Source organism: Lissotriton vulgaris, chromosome 3_1 (assembly GCF_964263255.1).
Source record: "Lissotriton vulgaris chromosome 3_1, aLisVul1.2, whole genome shotgun sequence".
Taxonomy (NCBI): Eukaryota; Metazoa; Chordata; class Amphibia; order Caudata; family Salamandridae; genus Lissotriton; species Lissotriton vulgaris.
This window is the reverse complement of record NC_141689.1, coordinates 1,263,289,355-1,263,307,659: the sequence shown is the minus strand read 5'-3', so window position 1 is coordinate 1,263,307,659 and position 18,305 is coordinate 1,263,289,355. Positions and strand designations below refer to the sequence as shown.

Genomic DNA, 18,305 nt, shown 5'->3' with positions numbered 1-18,305 from the left:
ATGAGGTGGGACGATATACAGGCTGCGTTGATAAAACAATGTTCACCTTCTTTGTTACTTTGTTACTTGTGTCTCTGTTAGCCGTTAACTGTCAGCTTTTTAACTCTGTTCACTTTTGTAGTAAGTTTGTAATGAGTTATGGCGAATAGCGTTGTAGGTTTATTGCTGGTTTATCAGGTTTGTTGTGCAATTTGCTGCTGGTTTGGTTTTGCTGCTGATGATAAGAGTGGCAGAAAATGGCAAATAAAGGAAAATAGCAGCAAACTGCGAACTGCAAGTGGCGAGTGGCGAGTGGCAATCGGGCAACGGTGGGCAAACAAGCGGAGCACATGGGGGCCGCAGGCTGGGAGGACCTAGTCAACCCGCCTTCCTGGGTCCACCCCCGGATCTTACTTTGCGGCAACCTCTAACGGCTGCCGCGCTTGCTTTCAGCCTCCGCCTCTCACCTTGCACGCACCTGTTCGCCTATTCTCCAAGGCGCAGTTGGCGGCTCCTCCTCTGCTGGCCAGCTGAATCCGAGAAAGTTTGTCAGGTTTTTTGCGGAGGGGGGGCAGCCCGACTCACCGGATGACCCACGGGATAGCTCAGTGCGGCACCCGGCTCCCAGTCCCCAGCTCCCGCCTCCGTCTGGCCGCTCCCGCTACTCTCGTGGTTTTAAAACCCTCAAGGGGCTGCTGAAACGGCTCATAGGCAACTCGCTATGACTCCCGCCTCTCTCGGGCCACCCCCGCCGTTCCGGCCGACGTTTCAGCAAAGAACGCCGCCGCCTGCACCTGGAAATCGCGTAGCTGTCAGGGGTCTCTGTGAGGCGGTAGCGGTCGGTGGTCGGCTCTGGCGGGCGGGTGAGCGGGCGACGTTGCCTGTGAATTTGCAGAGTAGCGAGATGGCGTCTGTCCTCTGCACATATAGAAAGCTGCTCCATTGCTCTTGAATAAAAACTACAAGCAATAATGCAATAGACGGCATGTACCCCATTCACAAGGGCTGCCATTCTGCCACCAATGAGCATCCCCACAACCACATAATGCAGCTTGTGGCATACTCTTCCTTCAAATGAGTTGCCCTCTCCCCATTGTGCATCTTCTGCAACCTGCTGTGTAATGTATATTTAAAGACACTGAGATGATGGACGGAATAAAGAGCAAATCAAAAATTCACACCCAGCCACCAGATCTGGGTTAAATCCATTGTTCTTTTGCTCACCATGCCACCCCAGTTTGTAGTCTTGACCCTGGGCCTCATGGGAACAGTCCAGCGGGAACTGCCAATACAGTTCCTCCCTGGACAAGAAACCAGCATCCTGGGACCGGTTTTGGGTCATCAACCCTAATATGCCAGGCTAGGTTGTATCTAGTGACACAGTGACCCACGTCTGGGCATACCCGGCGTACCTAGGGTGAGAAAACAAGGCAAACAGATGATGGAAGTAATGTAGAGCAGATCAAACATTCACCCTCAGTCAAGAGATCTAGGTTAAATCCAACGTTCTTTTACTCACTATGCTACCCCAGTTTGGATGCAGCCATATGCAAATCAGTCTTGACACTTTGCCTCATAAGAACAGTCCAGACTGTCCAGTCCGAACTGTCAAGCCATGACTTCCCTGGACAGGATCAAGCACCAGGGATTGGTTTCGCTGCATCACCCCATATAAGCCAGGCTAGCTTGAATCCAGTGGCACAGTGAGCCTGGGACCAACGTCTGGGCGCACCCGGCACAATGTATATTGACATGAGTTTTTCATCTGCCACTTCTGTGGGAATTGCAAGTTTTCACTTTAATACATGAAAGCATGAACTTCTGAGAGGGCAGGTTCACACACAATTTAGATAGTAGTGTCGCTCTTACGGCACGCCCCTTTGTGCAAGAGTGATGCAACTCTAAAGTTTAACTTATCAAGCAACGTCTGAGGCTTTTCAAATCAGAGTAACGCAGTGCAGTGCAAATCACTGTGTTGCGTTACTCAGCCCCTCTCATCCACCCATGGATTTTGGTGCATTCTCAGATTTACCACTATTGGTAAAGCTGGGAATGTATAAAATGTTACATCTCCCCAGTTGAGGCAAAATGAGGAGAAGAATCTTTATTTCTCCTGGTTACATCCTCTTTCTATGGGCGCTGCATTCTGCATCACACGGAAAGGTGAAAGGGTCTGTTTCCCTTCCTGCACAAAAACAATCTTGCTTACAACACAGGCACTTTGCACCACAGTGCAAGGGTGCCTGTGTTGGCGTTAAGCAACACATTTTCCGCCAGTGCGGGTAAATGACAGGAATGCACCATTTATTGTAAGTACTACACATTCCTGCCCTTTCCCTATCACACAGCGCTGTAAGGTGGCTTGCTGCACTGAGTAAATATTTGGTAAATATGGCCCATCATTTCTATCTAACAGGTGCTAATCCTACTGAGATCATATGCTTCTCCATGGGTGCGTGACTTTGGCACATCTCATACATTTCCTGAAAGAGTTGCAAATACCTATGTTTACACTTGCAGTGACGTGGGGGTGAATTCTCTTCTACACACAACGAGGACACAAAACACTTGCCATATTGGGCAAAGGGTGAAACAACTGTTTACCGAACTGTTCACTTACTATAATGCTCACCTTTCAATACCCTTTAATCAGTACTTGATGTGTTAAAATATAAATGACAGGGATCAAACATTTCACAGAATGCCACTGCAACTTGCTTCACCCACTAGCCTCACCAGGGCTACCAAACGTGAGTACAAAGGGTAACTACTAATTATCACAACACTAAAAATGTTAACATTTGTAAACAAACTACTTATGTTCTCGGCTCAAAAATAGTCTGACAGCGCCGTCATGTGGTAAACCCTCATAAATAAATCCCAGTGTTAGGAATTGTGTGTAGAACACCGGCAAACACATACACAAGTTAAGCATTGCCCTTGCTTCTTTTCGTTTCAGCCCCAACCCTAGGCACAATTAGAGCACAACTCCAGTCCAAACTCAAACACTACCCATATAGGACACATGACAGAAACACACTCTTCCAACCATAGCACTCCCACAGACCAGTAATCTACCTGTCTGCAAGAACACTTCAGTGCCTCTTTAATATGAAGAGCTGTACAATTGCAACAGCAATACAGGTTTATATTCTTTCATTGCACAATATTTGATTTTTGACTAGTAAAGAATATTATCGTACCATCTGCACGTCGTGTAGACATTCGGGTGCGGGGAATTCTTGAAGTAGAAGTCAGTAATGGGCATACACCTGCAGATTTTTAAATGAGAGAAATAATGCGTAATCAGTGAACGAACACAAATTTGACTTAAAGAAATGCACAATTCAATATAACAAAACCATCATTTAATTATCTACTGAACTATAGCTGTATAACGATCATGTTGTACTACATTACAATCTTTGCACACCACACAATATCCTAATGTACTTAAAAAAGGCATTGATTACTGTTAGTGAGACTATGACATCCTTTCTCTTGCTGAAACAAGTAGCAAGAGTAGGCCTCGGCCTCGTGGCTACTTCTGGAACAGACCAGCATGAATTACGAGAGTTCAAGAACATTGAAACGTCAAAGAGGAATGAGCGAGACAGTCTCAAAACAACCCACGTTTCATCTTAGCATTTAGACAGCTCTTATCGCCCGTTTCTCAGCTCAACTGAGAGAAAGTTGAAGAGCTTCCGGGTAATATGAAGGGATGCCAGTGAGAAACACGTGAAGAGGGACAGACACTGTGACATAATCTTTGTTCCCGTGGGTCTGGACTGCAGCTTAGGAATGTGCCTTTGTACATTATCGTCTCTCTTCAACATTTGTAGCGCTGTACAACCCTGAGAGGATCGTTTCCCATGATCTCAAATACCCAACTGTCGAAAGACCTAACCTGGCCACGTGAAAGCTATCAAGTTTATTTTGATTCTAAGTGGATGCCCTTTGATTCCTGCAACAGAAAGGATTAAGTCAGGGGGCGGAAACGTTTGAACTCTTCCACAGAGCCAGGCTCAGTCTCGAGGTATGAGGCTGGAGGCCTGGTGTTGCTGTGATCTGCAGGAGTTGGTTTACTGCTCTGCATGCTTAGAACATGCTTTCTTTAGTTAGTTAATAATCAAGGGCATGGTTTTTCAAATGCTGCCCTGAGGCTTGAAGACTGGAAGAGTAGGCACGAGTCTGGCTTAATTTGTAAACCAATACGTGCCAGGGCTCAGGTTAGGAGGCCACTGCAGCTTGTACCACACATTGCCCTGCCAGCTGGCAATGCCCTTACCAAGACAGCTACAAACCATCACACACAGCTGTTGTTGTGCTAATACCTAAATTAGCCAGACAGCACCACCATGTGGCAGACTGTCATAAGCCCCGGTGCTGACAATTAAGTGCCGGTTCTGAGCACCTGAAACCACCGGCTCAAATTTAGCACACTATTGCGTGACCCAAGGACCTCACCATTGGCTCTACATCTTCCAAAAACCACAGTAATCTTTGCTTGAGCAGCAGGTGTCACAAAAACGCGCTAGTCACCTATGGGGTGAACCACCTTTTTTTTCTTGTCTCTACAAAACCAAACGTGTGGCCATTTCTGCTCCCCAAAGGTGCGACTGCCTCATTCCCTGCACAGGAAAGTCTCTGTATCCTATGGTACTCGAAGTCCCTCCTCTTTGAGAATCTAATCTGCGATGTGTCCCTTGCTCCTGAGGATAGCAACTGAAAGCATCCGAAAGCAACTGCATTACAACTTTAAGCTTCCCAGTGCCAGACATGAGTCTAAGCCACTCCCACAATGCTCAGGGAGAGATTCGCAGAGTGTTTGCAAATTTAAAATATGCTGATGTTGTGATCTGTGCAAAAACAACAGTTGATGGACAGAATGCAGAACAATGTCATACATTCACCCCAGTACAGAGATCTGGGTCTAAGTCCATCGTTTTTTTGCTCACCACACCACCCCAGTTAAGACATGGCCATATGCAAATCAGCCTTGACCCCATGCCTCATGGGAACAGCCCAGCCCGAACTGCCAAGCAATGTCTTCCCTGGACCGGAATCAAGCATCCTAGGACCGGTTTCTGGCTATCAGCCGTCTTCAGCCAGGATAGCTTGACTCCAGTGTCGTGGAGAGCACGGGACTCACGTCTGAGCATACCCGTCCCACTCGGGGTGACGGATGCAAAAACAGCAGTTGATGGACAGAATGCAGAACAATGTCATACATTCACCCCAGTACAGAGATCTGGGCCTAAGTCTATCATGTTTTTGCTCACCACACCACCCCAGTTCAGACATGGCAATGTGCAAATAAGCCTTGACCCTGTGCCTCATGGGAACAGTCCAGCCTGAACTGCCAAGCCATGGCTTCCCTGGACCGGAATCAAGCATCCTAGGACCGGTTTCTGGCTATCAGCTGTCTTCAGCCAGGATAGCTCGACTCCAGTGGCGTGGAGAGCACGGGACTCACGTCTGAGCATACAATTCCCACTCGGGTTGACAAATGCAAAAACAACATTTGATGGACAGAATGCAGAACAATGTCATACATTCACCCCAGTACAGAGATCTGGGACTAAGTCCATAGTTTTTTTGATCACCACACCACCCTAGTTTGGACATGGCCATATGCAAATCCGCCTTGACCCTGTGCCTCATGGGAACAGTCCAGCCCGAACTGCCAAGCCATGTCTTCCCTGGACCGGAATCAAGCATGCTAGGACCAGTTTCAGGCTTTCAGCCATCTTCAGCCAGGATAGCTTGACTCCAGTGGCATGGAGAGCACAGGACTCACGTCTGAGCATACCCGTCCCACTCTGGGTGACAAATGAAAAAACAACAGTTGATGGACAGAATGCAGAACAAGTCTAAGTCTAAGCCACTCCCACTGTGCTCGGGGAGAGATCTGCAGAGTGTTCGTGAATTTCAAATGTGCTGATGTTGTGATCTGAGCAGTAAAATAGAAAGACCTGAACGCCAACCAGAGCATTCCCATTCTCTTTTGCAAATTAGATTCCACGCATAATGCTGTCCGTTGTTGTGTCTGAATATCTGATGTTCATTGTATAAGGCAAACTGTGTTGCAATCCCAAAAGTTTGTTTGTCCCTGTTAAAAAAAAATGTAAATGCATATTTATGTAGCACCAACTGCACCTGAAGGTATTGGAATGCTTAACATAAGCACTGGTTATGTTACACAAGGGCCCAGGTAGATTAAGTGAAATACCCAGAATCACAGGATGTGGACGCAACCACGAGGCTCGAACTTTGGTTTCCAGCACCAAAGTCGACAGTCTAGCCGTCAGACCACATGCTCGTGCCATTTGGGTGGCAAGTTATCGTAGTGCATGCCTACATCAATTTTACTTGGCTACTGCATCTTAAAATGAATAATAGCATTTGTCTGTACAGCAACCTTCAAGGAATGTGAGGCCCCCCAAACTCAAAGGGAACTAGCGCCATCTTACAGAGGTACACGGAGTTGTCTCCTGCAACTACAGGGTGAAGTGCACTGGGAATAGCCTTCTCCTCAGAACACCAATTGACACCTGACAGATGTCACACTGGCTCCTGTGTCTCTCTGAGCCTCCACCCTTCCCCCATTTATGGTCACCCACTGCCCATATTTTTAGTGTTCTCAGGCAGGTGGTATTCCTGGACCAAGACAAGGGTTATCACTGATTTCTGCTTCCCTTCGCTGGAAATTAATTTCTCCCCCAACGCTACACTCACTAAAACCGGTGATGGAGCACCAGTGGGTGCTGGGGGTTTCTTGGGGCACTTAGGGGCAATGTGGCCAACCTCCTTACAGGAATAACAGGTGGGGGACCCCGGTTGTCACGCCTGTCCTTAGGGGGCAAGGTCGTCTTAGGCTGGGCGGGTGGGACTCCTTTCCCTCTGAAATGTTTTGGGGCCCTTTAGAGAACTCCTTTTGGTTACCTTTGTCCCTCACACTCTTTTACTGGGGACCCTGCCCACCATGGGCTGAATTACCCACAATCCATTTGGGGACCCTGGTGCTGGTCCTGTGGTCTGCATCCTTAGCAAGTTCACTGGGATTAGTAAGCTTACCGTCCAAAAGATGCTGGCACAGCCCGGGAACACACAGACTACTCAAGTGCTCCCAACTAATTAAATGGCACACCCCTTATAATCAGTTACTTTGCTGCCCTTTATCCAGCCTTCCAGTGCACGGGTTTACAGAATTACACATTCAACCCAAGTACTGGCATCAAGCTTCTTGAAGTTCCTAAACTTCTGCCAGTACTGCTCTGGAGTGAGCCCATACCTGAGGCATAAGGCCTCCTTTATATTGGGGTAGGTCTGGGTACTACCTGCCAACTCTAAGGGCGCTAGAACATCCCTCACAAGGGACTCAAAGTGTGTCCACAGGCCCGCTCCCCAATTTTTCTTAGGGACTTCATTCATCTTCAATTCAATCTCATATGAGGTAAACCAGGCATAGATATCCTCACCCCTCTGGTAATTCTGTGCTAAATCCTTGGGTATGTATACCTTACCCCCTTGCACTAACTGTGAGCTGCCACCATTTGAAATGGACTCCATATGCTTGGCCTTAATGTCCAGTTCCCTCATGCTCAACTCATGAGCCAAAAGCAACTTCTTCTCCTCTAAGGCACAAGCGTCCTTGCTCTCCTCTGCCCTCTTATCACTTTCCAATCCTTTCTTTTGGAGCCTCATGATTTCGAACTCATGCTCTCTGACCCTTTGATTCTCCTCCCGTTCCTCTCGGGAAAGGCCTCCAGCAGAATGGACACTGCCAGCCCTGGAGGGTGCTCTTGACACAGGCAAATCCTGTTACCTGAACCCATCCCCTGGTGCATTCTCATACACATTGGCATCACCGTCACCCCAGAATCTTTGGTTTCCCACCAGGCCCTCAAGGCCTTCTTCATCCTTCCTGGAGCTGCTCTTCATGGGACATCACAAATCCTTGCAAAATTGCTTGAGCTGATCTACTTTGTAGGAATGCAACATTTTAATATCAAACTCCAATTCTGCCACCTCACTTGCTGGGGAGCCCTACTGAGAGATGATGCGTCAATACTCAAGGTCAGATCAAAAATAAAGCCAAAAACAAAACACAGCATGTGATTGCGTAGTGCTATACACTAAACTAGTGATGTACATCAATCACTGTAGGTCAAGTACAAATACAAATTAAAATCCTCACCGCTGACCACCAATGTTAGAAATGGAGGTCTCTAGTTGGCAGAGGTAGGTACCTTTAACCAAATAGGACCCTTGCTTCTAGTCAGTGTAAGGGAGATAAACACTTTAGATAACCTGTGCTCACTCCCTTGGTAGCTTGGCACGAGCAGACAGGCTTATCCCAAAGCAATGTGTAAAGTATTTGTACCAACACTCACAGTAACACAGTGAAACACCATAAATGGACACCACACCAGTTTAGAAAAATAGAGTATGTTTATCTAAACTACACATGACCAGAGCAACACAACTCCAACATACACAGTTTAAAAATATGACATTAAAATGAGTTCAAGAACTTGTACCATAGAAATCAATGGATGCGTGACTTTTCACAAAAGTACCTGTAGATGCAACAAAAGTTCCCAAGCCAAACAGCTGCAGCAGCAGAAACAAAGAGATGCAACATTCCTGAGACCCTGAGGAGGCGATGCGACAGCCCCGCTGCAAGCAGCGGACAGGTTGCGTTGAGTCCGGTCTATAGGGGGAGCGATGCGTCGAGTCTTCCTGCTGGTTCTGGTTTGCAGGTGATGCATCGGGAAAGCGTCTTCCACAGGTACAATGCCTGGATCTTCAGGATGCAATGGTGATCGATGGGGCGGAATTGCACGACGCAGCATCTGTCCTCTTCGGCCACGATCCCTCAATGCCTCAGTTCTTGCAGCGGCAACAAGCGCTGCGACGATCTTCACAGCGGCACTATGATGCAGTGGAAATCTTCTTGCACTGTCGAGATGCGCCGGTGAAATGTGCCAAAAGAAGAACGATGCGTCGGGTTTTGCAGTTCTTTCCACGCTTCTTCTTCTTCCAGCTCCCAAAACAGCAACAACAACCTTCAGATGACCTTCAACTTGGCCAGGCACTCCAGGCAGATCAGAAATTGCACAACAGAGTTCAGGGGAGTGGGAGGTGAAGTCCTTTTGTTGATGGGACTTCAAAACAATGCTCCATCCATCATTTCCTTTGGTTTTTCTTTGTTCGCCTTAAGTTGGCAGGGTATGCTCAGACGTGAGTCCCTTGCTCACTTTGCCACTGGATTCAAGCAAGCCGGGCTGAAGACGGCTGAAATGCCAGAAACTGGTCCTCGGTAGCTTGTTCCTGGTCCAGGGAAGGCATGGCTTGGCAGTTCGGGCTGGACTGTTCCCATGAGGCACAGGGTCAGACTGATTTGCATATGGCCATGTTGAACTGGGGTGGCAGAGTGGGCTAAAGAACGGTGATGGATTAAACCCAGATCAGTTGACTGGTGCTTGTATTGTCAACGCTCCATCCATCATTTTCTTTGGTTTTACTTCAAAACAGGAGGACAGCTCTCCTCAGGCCCTTGGAGATCTTCTTCAAGCACAGTACACAGCACACAGCAAAGTCCTTCTCATTTGCTTGGCAGAATAGCAACTGGAGGTTATCCCCAGAACACACAGCAAGGGCAGTCCTCTTCAGTTTCTCCAGCTCTTCTCCTCGGCGTTGGTTCCTCTTAAACTCTAGGAATGGTCTAAAGTTCAGGGGTTTTAGATCTCATATTTATACCCCAAAAGTCTTTGTTCTCTAGGTGTAAGGGGTCTTTTTCCCAGCCTCGCTAGGAGGCTGTATTTTAATTGTTTTTTTCCTTTTTTCCCCTATTACAGGCTGTGAAGCCAATTGAGCTGAAGTGGCTATGAGTGCAAGGAGAACTGATGCGAGGCGCTTCGAGGGCAATGACCTGTCGGTGTGCACTATCGGCGGTCGAGCTGCGTGATCGATGGGGGAGCTTGGATGGGGGAAGGTCGCCATGGTGCTCGGGGAGTATGGACAGCTTCAAGTCCCGTTAGTGCTCGGAGGCCTCAAAGGTGCTCGGCAGTAGAGAGCACAAAGAAGAGACCAGTGGTAGGTACACGCGCGCTGGTGGTGCAAAGCAAGAGATATTAGCATAAATATGTTTTAAGGTATCAAAATTAACATGACGAATCCTGGGACTGGATTTAAAGTTTGCCAAAAAACTAGATGCTCACTCGATAATTCATCGAAAAACATGTGTTTACCGTTGTGAGAGAGTTAGCAGTATAGTAGTTGGATGGGTGGAGCTAGCCGGGGCCAAAGGAAGAGGAGGAGGCTGGACAGGAAATAGGCAGATAGAGTTGGGACAGGGGCTCAAGCAGACGTGTTAATAAAGCTCAGTACGTATAAAGCATATACAACGAGTTTGTCATTATTTATGTCAAGACATGACAACTGGCGAGGATGGTGGGATAAAGTGACCTGCCATCCCTGCAGAATCGAGAAAGACCCTGTCCCGGGCACCAGCAAAGACGTGGTCGCTGTTGCGACGTCTGTGCCCCACGCAGCCGCCGCCTACAGCTCTAGGCCAGCGGTGGATGAGCCGCTCCGCGATCAGGCGATCGTGTAAGAGCCCCTCCTGAGCAGCGTGAGTGAAGCGCTGCCTCTCCGGCACTGGACGCGCTATTTCGCGCCAAAGGAAAAGTTGCACGTGTGCCTGCAGGCTGTGCCAGTAAAGAGGAAATGGGAGCCCACCCCAGTCCTCCTGAAGTGCCCTGCAAGAGCAAGCGAATACCCAACGAAGTGAGTGGCCCCCGCGGATGCGCCAGAAGAAAAACGCCGACTTTGCCGCCTTTGGGCCTCACCCCGATGCGTGAGAAACGGCACGCTGCGGATGAAGGAAATCGGAGCTTGCCCCCAGCCTACCTTGACTGTGTAAGTGGCCTGGAAGTGGGAGCTGTGCTGCATAAGTCCTGGTGTCCGGAGACGAGATCCTCGGTGAGTGCCCAGTGAGACCGAGTGAGCTGAGAAATGAATGAAACCAGACCTCGTGGAGTAGGAGAGTTTCAAGCGGCCGGCCATCTTGAAGTCAGGCAAGCCAAAGAGACATTCATGTGAAATCTGTGAGCGGCCATTTTGAAGTCAGGCGTTTAAGTGATAAACAAGCATTGGTCTATTATACTGTCAGAAACAAACGAGCACGAGCCAAAGCAATCACGAAATAGTAAACAAGCACAAGCCAACGCACAGGTGGAATCGTAAACAAGCAAGTGCCAAGCCCAAAAAAAAAAAAAAAAAAAAAAAAAGTGTGGTGCTGACACCATGGTAACTCCGTCCACCTCCCCACAATGAAATGAGGTTAAATCCATCATAACGGGGGTGTCACATCTGCGGACCCCAGAACCCTTAACCCTGACCACTGGAGAGAGCATGGGCCCCAGATGGCAGGAGTGGGTTGAGGACATTGAGTACTACATCAAAGGGTCCAAAGTGACGGAAGATGAGGATAAATTGATCGCCCTTCGAAATCTTGCTGGAAAAGAAATTAACAAAATGATCAAAGACCTTCCTCCGACGGAGGCTGGGGACTATGGCAAGGTGCGAGAAGCTCTAAACAAGAAATTCCTACATAAGAGGAATGTAGATTATGAACGACATGCATTTCATCAAGTACGCCAAGGAAAAAAAGAAGCTATGAGCACATTCATCACGAGACTGCGTCGATTTTCTAGACACTGTGAGTTTGACACTTTTTCAATGGATGACGCCATTAGATCGCAAATCATTGATGGATGCCACTCCGAGACGCTCCGAAGGCGACTACTGAGGAAACGTCATGAGTTAGATGACGTTGAGGAAATGACCCGTGTGTATGATCAGGCGGAAGAACACGCAAAGAGTAGTGAGACTGGTAAAACGGAAAGCCGAGATCAGGCGTGTCGAGTACAGGCTAGCAGTGGTCGCCGAAGCTCGAGAGATAAACAGTGGAGACCCCGACAGGTGTCCCATCACCGACACACTGAATATAGGAGGCGTGACCCCGGTCGGAGAGAAAGAAAATCAGAGAGATCGAAGAGGTGTTAAAGGTGTGGATATGATTACCCACATGTAGATGCATGCTCTGCCATGGGACAACGATGCCGAAAATGTGGACGGACAAATCACTTCAAGGCGATGTGTGGAGACTATCAAAAGTAGAGACGGAGTGAAGCGACGAGGCCATCTCACTCTGACATCACGCAAAAGCAGTCCAGGATAGACCAAAGTCGTCTTCGGGCTCTTCACATTCCAGCCGGGAATCGCGAAGATCTCAATGGGTAAGGAGATCACCATCTAGAGACTCTAGATCAGTATCAAGAGAATCTGAGTACACTGTTGAATATGCAAACATGATCGCAGATCCGGATCAGCTCAAGAAATATCCCCGTTTGGACATCAGCGTGGGGAATCACACAACCAAATTTGTGTTGGACAGTGGAGCGTCCTTGAATTACATTCCTGTGACTGAGTACGAAAGGATGAAGCCACAACCACCTCTGAGTCCTGCCCATGTTCGGGTATTCACTTGGATGTCCAAGAAGCCTCTTCCTTGCCGGGGGAAGTTTCCAACAACTCTCAGGCACAAGACTGTGGCTGTGCCAGCATTCATCCACGTAATTGAGGGCCCAGAGGCTGATTGCCTCCTAAGTTTGCTAATGGCGGAGCGCCTTCGACTTGTTGAGATTCTTTACAGGGTCAGTGACAATCCAGACATTATTCATAAATTCCCCAGGTTGTTCCAAGGGCTTGGGAAGATGAAAGGGTGCCAAATTTGCCTTCTCATCAATGAACAAACCAGACCGGTGGCGCAGCATCCCCGCCGAGTACCATTTCACCTCCAACAAGCTGTTGAGGATGAGCTTCAAGAACTTTTATCCTCAGACATCATTGAAAGGACAGATGGTCCAACCCCCTGGGTGTCGCCGGTAGTCATCGTACCGAAGAAGGGCACCCCTGGCAAAGTGAGGCTATGTGTCGACATGCGCCTCCCTAACACAGCTGGAGAGAGGGAGCGTCACCCGGGGCCACATCTAAGCGATATGATTTTTGCACTAAACAGAGCGAGAGTATTCTCGAAACTTGATCTAAACAAGGGGTACCACCAGCTGGAGTTGCATCCCAAATCACGTTACATCACTACGTTTGCAACTCATCTTGGACTGTTCCGGTACAAGCGGTTACGTTTTGGCATCTCCTCAGCTGCAGAAATTTTTCAGGAGGCAATTCGACAGATCATCCATCACATCCCCAAAGTTCTGAACTACAGCGACGACATTCTCGTGTATTGATCTACCGTTCAGGAGCACAACAAGGCTCTGGATCGAGTGTGCCATGCCCTACTAGATATTCTCAGGCGATGGAATGAAACCCGACCCTGACAAGGTAGCTGCCCTAAATGAAACCAGGAGTCCCCAGGATGTTGGTGATATGCGATCATTCCTGGGCATGGCCAGCTATTGTGCTCGCTACATAAAGGACTATGCGACCATCAGCCATCCCCTCCGGACCCTCACCAAACAAGGGCAACCTTTTGTCTGGTCTCCTGAGTGTGAACAAGCTTTTAAAGAAATCAAGCAGGTGGTGGAGTCTGCTGACAATCTAGCATACTTCAGCGCACACAAGAAAACAGAGATCATTGTAGATGCCAGCCCTGTGGGTCTTGGTGCGAATCTGGCGCAGTACGAACATGACACAGACTTAAGACGCATCATTGCCTATGCCAGTCGCAGCCTGTCAGATTCCGAGAAAGTGTATTTGCAGCCCGAAAAAGAAAGTCTCGCCGTTGGTTGTGTGGGCATGTGAACACTTTCATGTCTTTATTCATGGAAAACATTTTACCATGATTACTGACCACCAAGCACTTGTCACGATGTTTGGCAATCCAAGGTCCAAAATGCCACCAAGAATTGAACGATGAGGTCTACGGCTGCAAGAGTATACTTTTACAATAGTGCACAAGCCCGGCAAGTCAGAGAACCCAGCGGACTACTTGTCACGACACCCGCAAGCATTGTCAGTGTCCAAGCACTCCATCGCTGAGGAGTACATCCATCTGGATCTGTTCCTAAGAGGTCGCTCCCCCCACGCTCCCTGGCCACAGAATCTGCCTGCTATCCTCGTTCCTGAAGCGCCTCTGCCGATTTCACCGTGGTATCGTAGGCACAGCGCTCTGGTCGCGATTGTAATAGACATTTAATTCATAGCGCATTGACTTTAATACATCGCCGAACCTCGCATGATAATTAACTTTGAAGCGCAACGTTGTCTGTTTGGATTGTAACTACTGCCGCCTTTGACTCACTATATTTAGTGCTGCTTTACTGTGTGCATTAATTTTAGCAATTTAGCCTTATAGTAACCTGCCCCCGTTTCACGTGCCATCCTCCATTTTGTCATCTTGTTTGTTTGTTGTGGACCCCCTTGGCCCGCCTACCCTCCCCTGCTACCGCCTCCCAGCTGACCCTCCCACCCACGAATACAGCGCTCACCTCCTCCTTCTCGCAGCTGTGACCGTCTGGATCTGTTCCTAAGAGGTCGCTCCCCCCACGCTCCCTGGCCACAGAATCTGCCTGCTATCCTCGTTCCTGAAGCGCCTCTGCCGATTTCACCGTGGTATCGTAGGCACAGCGCTCTGGTCGCGATTGTAATAGACATTTAATTCATAGCGCATTGACTTTAATACAGCGCCGAACCTCGCATGATAATTAACTTTGAAGCGCAACGTTGTCTGTTTGGATTGTAACTACTGCCGCCATTGACTCACTATATTTAGTGCTGCTTTACTGTGTGCATTAATTTTTGCAATTTAGCCTTATAGTAACCTGCCCCCGTTTCACGTGCCATCCTCCATTTTGTCATCTTGTTTGTTTGTTGTGGACCCCCTTGGCCCGCCTACCCTCCCCTGCTACCGCCTCCCAGCTGACCCTCCCACCCACGAATACAGCGCTCACCTCCTCCTTCTCGCAGCTGTGACCGTCTGGATCTGTTCCTAAGAGGTCGCTCCCCCCACGCTCCCTGGCCACAGAATCTGCCTGCTATCCTCGTTCCTGAAGCGCCTCTGCCGATTTCACCGTGGTATCGTAGGCACAGCGCTCTGGTCGCGATTGTAATAGACATTTAATTCATAGCGCATTGACTTTAATACAGCGCCGAAACTCGCATGATAATTAACTTTGAAGCGCAACGTTGTCTGTTTGGATTGTAACTACTGCCGCCATTGACTCACTATATTTAGTGCTGCTTTACTGTGTGCATTAATTTTAGCAATTTAGCCTTATAGTAACCTGCCCCCGTTTCACGTGCCATCCTCCATTTTGTCATCTTGTTTGTTTGTTGTGGACCCCCTTGGCCCGCCTACCCTCCCCTGCTACCGCCTCCCAGCTGACCCTCCCACCCACGAATACAGCGCTCACCTCCTCCTTCTCGCAGCTGTGACCGTCTGGATCTGTTCCTAAGAGGTCGCTCCCCCCACGCTCCCTGGCCACAGAATCTGCCTGCTATCCTCGTTCCTGAAGCGCCCTTGCCGATTTCACCGTGGTATCGTAGGCACAGTGCTCTGGTCGCGATTGTAATAGACATTTAATTCATAGCGCATTGACTTTAATACAGCGCCGAACCTCGCATGATAATTAACTTTGAAGCGCAACGTTGTCTGTTTGGATTGTAACTACTGCCGCCATTGACTCACTATATTTAGTGCTGCTTTACTGTGTGCATTAATTTTAGCAATTTAGCCTTGTAGTAACCTGCCCCCGTTTCACGTGCCATCCTCCATTTTGTCATCTTGTTTGTTTGTTGTGGACCCCCTTGGCCCGCCTACCCTCCCCTGCTACCGCCTCCCAGCTGACGCTCCGCCCCCCATTCTCCATTTACAAAGATGGTTTTACGCGCAGCGTCCACCCGCAGCGGTCACGCCGAAGGTGCGCCAAAGGTAAGCCCGTCTGCGCCCGTCCGCGCCAAGCCCGCGCCCAGCGCCAGACCCCCTGGCCCCCGTTCCACCCACCCCACCCGCATTACATACGGCCCCTCCACCCTCTTAGCCCTTAACCCCCGCCGCCTCCCCAACTGCGCCCAAGCCGCTCCTGGACACACCCATGGACCCTTCACATGCAACTCCTGCAAGTTTGACGGCACCAAGACCAACTCATCATCCACTAACACCAAACAAAGACCTGACACCAACCACCTAAAATGCATCCTGCTCAACACCCGCTCGGTCCACAGACACGCCATCGACCTCTGGAATCTACTCGACACCATCTCCCCGGACGTCGCCTTCCTAACAGAAACATGGATGAACACCTCCTCTGCCCCAGACATCACCATTGCCATCCCGGAAGGCTACAAGATCATCCGTAAAGACTGCACCAAGCAAACAGGGGGAGGCATCGCTATCGTCCATAAGAATTCCATCCGCATCTCAACCAGCTCAGACGTCAACCTCGCTAGCGCCAAACACCTTCACTTCCAGATCCACACCGACCCCAAGACCACACTCAGAGGCACCATCCTCTACAGGCCACCAGGACCCCGTGCACAATTCTGTGAAGACATCACTGACTTTATCACCCCACACGCCCTCCCCTCTGAGGACTACATTCTATTGGGAGACCTCAATTTTCACCTGGAAAAAAGTAACGACAGCAACACCACCACCCTTCTGGACAATCTTGCCAACCTCGGACTCAAACAACTTGTTAATACCCCCACTCACTACGCAGGTCACACACTCGACCCTATCTTCACCTCCAGCAAACATATCTCCTTCAGTCACACCACAGCTCTCCATTGGATGGACCACAGCTGCGTTCACTTTATCTACAAAAAGACCACAACCCACAACCACCCTCAACCTACGCTGCGAAGAAACTGGAACCAAATCACCATCGACCAGATCTCCTCATCGCTTCTTCAAAACCCCCCTGCCCTCTCTTCGAACGCCAACCAAGCAGCCATTAACCTCACTCAATGGCTAACCAACAGCGCCGACAACCTAGCCCCCCTGAAAAAACGTCAAATCAAACTAGGAAACAAAAACGCCCCCTGGTTCAACGATGATCTTAAGAAATCCAAGAAACTCAGTCGCTCCCTTGAGAAGCCATGGAAAAAAGACCCAAACAACAGCACCAGGGACGCCTTCAAAAACGCCACCCGCATACACCACCAACTGATCCGGACTGCCAAAAAAGCTGCATTAAAAAACCGTCTAGACAACAACGCCCACAACAGCAAGGAACTATTCAACATCGTCAAAGATTTTGCCAACCCCACTGCCAACTCCTACGACATCACTCCCTCTCAAGCCCTCTGCGACTCCCTAGCTTCGTTCTTCCATGACAAAATCACAGACATCCACAACAGCTTCGTCAACCAACCCGGAGACCAACCCACCCAACCCTCTGCCGTACCTTCACCCCCCCTGAACATCCTCAATGACTGGAACCCAATCTCCACCGAGGACACCATCCGCCTGATGAACTCCATCCACTCAGGATCCCCCACAGACCCATGCCCTCACCACATCTTCAACAAAGCAGATTCCATCATAGCACCACATCTCCGAGACGTCATCAACTGCTCCCTCAACTCCGCCACCTTCCCGGAAAGCTGGAAACACGCCGAACTCAGCGCCCTTCTGAAAAAACCCACAGCTGACCCCACCGAACTCAAAAACTACCGCCCCATCTCGCTCCTTCCATTCCCGGCCAAGGTCATCGAGAAAGCTGTCAACAACCAGCTCGCCGCCTTCCTCGAAACCAACAAATCCCTCGACTCCTCACAGTCCGGCTTCCGAGCCAAACACAGCACTGAGACCGCACTCATCGCAGCAACAGACGACATTCGAACTCTACTGGACAATGGAGACACAGTCGCCCTCATCCACCTCAACCTCTCCGCAGCCTTTGACACAGTCTGTCATAGCACCCTGTTACAACGCCTCAGAAACATCGGAATCCAAGGAAAAGCACTGGATTGGATCACCTTGTTCCTTGCCGGAAGAACCCAGAGAGTCCGCCTCCCACCATTCAAGTCAGAGGCCTCTGAAGTCATTTGCGGAGTACCACAAGGATCCTCACTCAGTCCCACCCTCTTCAACATATACATGAGCCCCCTCGCGGCCATCGCACGCCAACACAACCTCAACATCATCTCCTACGCTGATGACACTCAACTGATCCTCTCACTCACCAAAGACCCAAACACCGCCAAAACCAACCTGCATGAAGGATTGAAAGAAGTAGCCGAGTGGATGAAGCTCAGCCGTCTGAAACTGAATTCCGACAAAACAGAAGTCC

The 18,305-nt window shown here is 49.3% G+C and overlaps 1 long non-coding RNA gene across 1 annotated transcript in view; it reads right to left on the bottom strand.

The window, feature by feature from the left end:
* Positions 1-3,182: 3,182 nt before the first annotated feature.
* LOC147727775 (uncharacterized) overlaps positions 3,183-18,305 on the bottom strand; it is a 152,714-nt gene continuing 137,591 nt past the window's right edge. Inside the window, exon 3 of the long non-coding RNA XR_015309508.1 lies at positions 3,183-3,251. This is a non-coding gene — a long non-coding RNA (uncharacterized LOC147727775). The remainder of the gene's footprint in view (positions 3,252-18,305) is intronic.